This window comes from Eptatretus burgeri, chromosome 3, assembly GCF_056783735.1.
Source record: "Eptatretus burgeri isolate ZD-2024b chromosome 3, Ebu_testis_v1, whole genome shotgun sequence".
NCBI lineage: Eukaryota > Metazoa > Chordata > Myxini > Myxiniformes > Myxinidae > Eptatretus > Eptatretus burgeri.
The window spans coordinates 1,237,592-1,242,591 of NC_140963.1; the positions used below are offsets into that span (position 1 = coordinate 1,237,592).

Genomic DNA, 5,000 nt, shown 5'->3' on the forward strand with positions numbered 1-5,000 from the left:
TTATTCTGTCTGTCTATCTGTTTGTTTCCGACAGTTCACAATTTTCAACCGATCTTCATGAAACTTCACCACATGCGAGAGTTTGTCATAAAAAAGAAGCCTATTGTTTTTAAGGTCAAAAGGTCAAAAACTCTGGTTTTTGAAGAGGTCAAAAAGTCAAAAGGCCAAAGGTCAACAACTCAGGTTTTTCTACATCCCTCAATTTTCATCAGAATGACTTGAAATTTGAAAAGGATTTATATTTCAGGTCAGTGAATTTGACGAGTCCATTGTTTTTGAGGTTAACATTGACCAAAAGGTCAACATAGGCCGGATTTCTAAAATCCTCAATTTTCTTCCGATTGACTTGAAATTTGAAGAGGATTTCTTTTTCAGGTCACTGAATTTGACTCGTCCATTATTTTTGAGGTCAACAGACTAAAAGGTCAACATAGTCCCAAGGTCAACAACTAAGTTGATAGTTCTAAAATCCTCAATTTTCATCCGATTGACTTGAAATTTGAAGAGGATTTCTATTTCAGGTCACTGAATTTGACTAGTCCATTATTTTTGAGGTAAACATAGACTCAAAGGTTAACATAGTCCCAATGTCAACAGCTAAGGTGGTATTCATAAAATCCTCAATTTTCATTCGATTGATTGAAATTTGAAAAGGATTTATATTTCAGGTCATTGAATTCTACCACCAATTATTTTTGAGGTCAAATTCGTTTTATGAATTTTGCAAGTATCGTGCTCTGCATGACGTCTTCTTCTTGTTTTTGTGTTTGTTTGTGTGTTTGTTACTTGGCAATTTTTTTTTTTTTGACAAGTCTGTTGATCGCCTCCATTTGTGCGTTTGTGTTTGGGTGTTTGTTTGTTTGTCTGTCCGTTCGCCTCCAGCCCAAACCGCTCAACTGACCATTCTAAACTTTTCGGAGATTAATGTCACCGACTCTGTGACGGTCCCTCATTGAAGTTTCGTACAATTTTGTATACCAAAATGGTCTACATTGGTCAATACGCCAAGTTGAGCCAAATTTTCTAAAATCCTCAAATTTCATCTGATTGACTGAAAATTTGAACAGGATTTGCATATCAGGTCATTTAATTCAACCACCTATTACTTTGAGGTTATCTGAGGTCAAAAGGTCAACATAGGCCATGAGGACAACCCAAAATAGGCCAAATTTTAAATTGTTTCTAAAATTGTCAATTTTCATCTGACGTGAAATTTGAAGACCATTTGCATATCAGGTCGCTGAACTCAAGCACATATTGATTTTGAGGTCAACATAGAACAAAAGGTCAACAAAGGCCAAATTTCTAAAATCCTCAATTTTCTTCCGATCGACTTGAAATTTGAAGAGCATTTTCATGTCATATCGCTGAATTCAACTACCAATTCATTTTAAGATCAAAAGGTCCACACAGGCCTAATTTCTAAAATTAATAGATCGGGCCAAAAACTAAATATATCACAATATCTCAAAAAGTTGTGGACAACTTCTGACAAAAGAAGGTAGATGAGTTGAATGGGTAACAAGAACAAGCAGAATGGATTTTGGATCAGATCCAGCCCATCAGTGGGATATAAAACATGAACTGTTCCACCTGGCAGAGAGGGCACCTACTTTGTGCTGTTTTGCCAAGTTGTCACTGTGAGTGATTTTTCATTTGTTTGTTTGTTTGTTTGTTTGTCTGTCCACTCGCCTCCAGCCTAAACCGCTCGACCGATCGATATTAATTTTTTGGAGATTAATGTCACTGACCCTGCGAAGGTCCCGCGTTGAATTTTCCTAAAATTCGGTCCACCAAAAAGGTCGACATAGGCCAAAAGGCCAATTTGGACCAAACTTTCTGAAATCATCAATTTTCGTCTGATTGACTTGAAATTTGAACAGAATTTTCAGGTCGGCTCAATGAATGCAACCACAAATTATTTTTGAGGTCAGCACATGCGAAAAGGTCAACATCAGCCAAATGTTCAACAATTTAGGATCCCTTTCTATAATTCTCACTTTCCATATGATTGACTTGAAATTTGAACAGGATTTGCACATCAGGTCAAGGAATTCAACCACCAATTCATGTTATGAATTGAAATATATTTGTAATCGAAAAGATCCAAGTGGTCTCAAGCTCTAAATTGTCAAGGGTCTAAGCTGTCTAATCTGTCTGAAGTGTGAAAGGGGTCGAAATGGTATTAAGATCTGAGTGGTCTAAATGGATGTCAGTGAAGTAAAGGTGTAAATATCGAAAGGTTTGAGGGGTGTAAAGGGTAAAAAAGGTCTCCAGCGTGTAGGGATCTAAAGTGTTGAAAGGGTCTTAGAGGTAAATGGGGTCTTAAAGGGTATTTGGGGTCTTTAAGGTCTTCAGGGTCTTTTGGGTAGTCTGAGTCTTTTTATATATATATATATATATATATATATATATATATGTATATATATGTATATATGTTTACATGTATTCTGTATATGTAGATATACATATATATATATATATATATATATATATATATATATATATATATATATATATATATATTGTGACGTCCATGGGACTTTAAACAGTCCCGCCAACGTAGAATGAGCTGAAACGATGGAGGCGGTTTATTTATTTATAACCCAAACATGGCGGTTCTAATCGCTCTACCGCAAACGGGACGAGGAAGGTGGCACAAGTCACTTTTCACTGAGTTGATGATGTTTATTTGTTTTTATTATTAACCAGAAATAACAAGACTCGGCAAGAAGAGGGATCCGGGGCGATTCGACGGGATGGTGTGGGATCGGGCGTGGGGAAAACACAGACAATTCCAATGAATATACAGATCTCAAACCCTCTAAGGCGCCAAGTACACACACACACACACACACACACACACACACACACACACACACACACACACACACACACACACACACACACACACACACACACACACACACACACACACAACGTAGCTACTTCTGGTGGTCAGGCTGGACCGTGGTGTGGACGCAACTGTCCCTGGATCAGCGTCGGACGAGCTGGCCTTGCTCTCATCAGGGGGGGCAGGAGAAACCGTGGTGCTGTCGACCTCCTGGTCCTGGCCCAAGTCCGCTCACAGCCGCCAGGGAACCAGTTCTGGCGCCAAGTTGCGAGCAGGAGAGGGAGGCAGGTCCACCCGCCGTTCGACCCCGTACTCCGAGTCAGCAGAACCCCAGAGCCAACCAAGGTGAGGCACGAGGCTCAGCAAGGCTCCAAGACACGATGAAGAATACGATCGAATCAGCACAACAACAAGTACGCTTCCCGCGCAACAGCCTCCACACCAAAAAAAACACTATCTTTTTGTCCCGATCTTCTTCCTCTTCCTTTTCGACCCCGAACAGAACCTTTTTATCCTCCTGTCCTCGTCACTTCCAATCGAGCCGTTTTATTGGCCCACCGCCGTCGCCTTCCGCCAATCGTGATCACGGGGCGGAGCCATCCGCAGCCCTGTCCTGTGACGTCACGGCCAGCCTCCAGGGACTACTAAAAGGGGTTTACGCAGACATCCTTACCCTATCCCGTGTCCCTATCTAATTACGTGACAATTATCATTTCCCCCTTGAAGAAATGAACATTTACTAGACAACTTATCACCACTGAATTGCTACTTATTAAATCGAGATCCTGGTAAACTCGAACAGCATGGCATACCTAATTAAAAATCCTAATTACCCTTTGAATGCATACCCCCCCCTCAAGCGTAACAATATATATATATATATATATATATATATATATATATATATATATATATATATATATATATATATATATATATATATATATTGTTGCGAATTCGCGCCCGCCGGCATGCCAGCGGCCACGCAACTCGAATCACGGCACGTCGCCCACCAGACGGACAATTCTGTCATGACCCTCTCGGACTAACGCTGGGAACTAGTCACGGGTGAGCCTTTCGACCTCACCACGATCGTGCCAATCGGCCCCCCGCGTGGGATCGGGTTGTTCACCAAATTCGACCTTCCTAAGTACCCACACGGAGGGTAGACCGGGCGATCGCACCTCGCCGCAGGTCGACTCCAGACACGGGCCACTTAAGCGACCCGTTCCGTACTACCGGGATAACCGAGCGGTGTTATCGTCGACCTCGACGGTTCCGATTAATTATCGGGCGTATTAAGCCCACTACCAACCCTTTACGTGAAGCAAGATGGAGATTCAATTAAAGAAAAGACGAAGCGAAACGGGAAAACAGTTCAACATAAGGCACATTTATTCCGCGGCACACGGAAAGCACACATATACAATTACAACAATTATGCACCAAAAGCAGATGTTACAAAAGAAACACAACAATGCAGATCTACTACCGACTATGCGAGCACACGGCAACACTTACACAGTTTTACTTTACAGACGGCGCCGACAACACATTTACTCAAAAGCAAAAGAAAAGGGCCACCCTCAAAGACAAGGGGGCAGACGGGGCCTGTGGGCCCATGGATGGGTGGATCCTACCCGTGTCTTGTGATGAGCCGCAAATGTGGCGGCGGTGCCCCGACTCCGCGCTCCTTCGCGGGTTTCGTTGGCACTGCTTGGAGTGGGGTGGGAACGGGGCCCCCTTTTCGCACTATCTCAGCGCGGGGGGGGGAAAAGGGGGGAATTGTTGATGCTCTGGGGAAAGAGGATAGCTGGCTTGCTTGGGTCCCACGACGAGCGACTCCACTGCGACTTCGTCGCCGACCGCCGTCTTCCTTGCCTCGGACCCGAGGTATCTGGTCCCCCTCCCCAATTCTCCTCAGCCGACTGCAGCAAATCACCTCGACCGCGCTCCAGGCTCCAGGCTTCCTCTCTCTGCAGCTCCCCGACAGACTCCGAACCCCGACAGACTGCCACTCTCCAGACCCGATTCTCCTCAGCCGACTGCCTCCAACCCTTCTCCAACTCAAACTCTCAACTCTTCTCCAACTCGCCTTGACCGAAAAAACTCCCTGAATTCGCCCCGCTCTCGGCGCTTTATAGTC

General features: G+C 43.7%; 1 protein-coding gene across 3 annotated transcripts in view; it reads left to right on the forward strand.

Annotated features, from left to right (window-relative positions):
* Window positions 1-5,000, forward strand: part of LOC147029285 (uncharacterized) — a 139,498-nt gene that overhangs the window by 2,018 nt on the left and 132,480 nt on the right. The gene's annotated exons all lie outside the window — the stretch shown is intronic.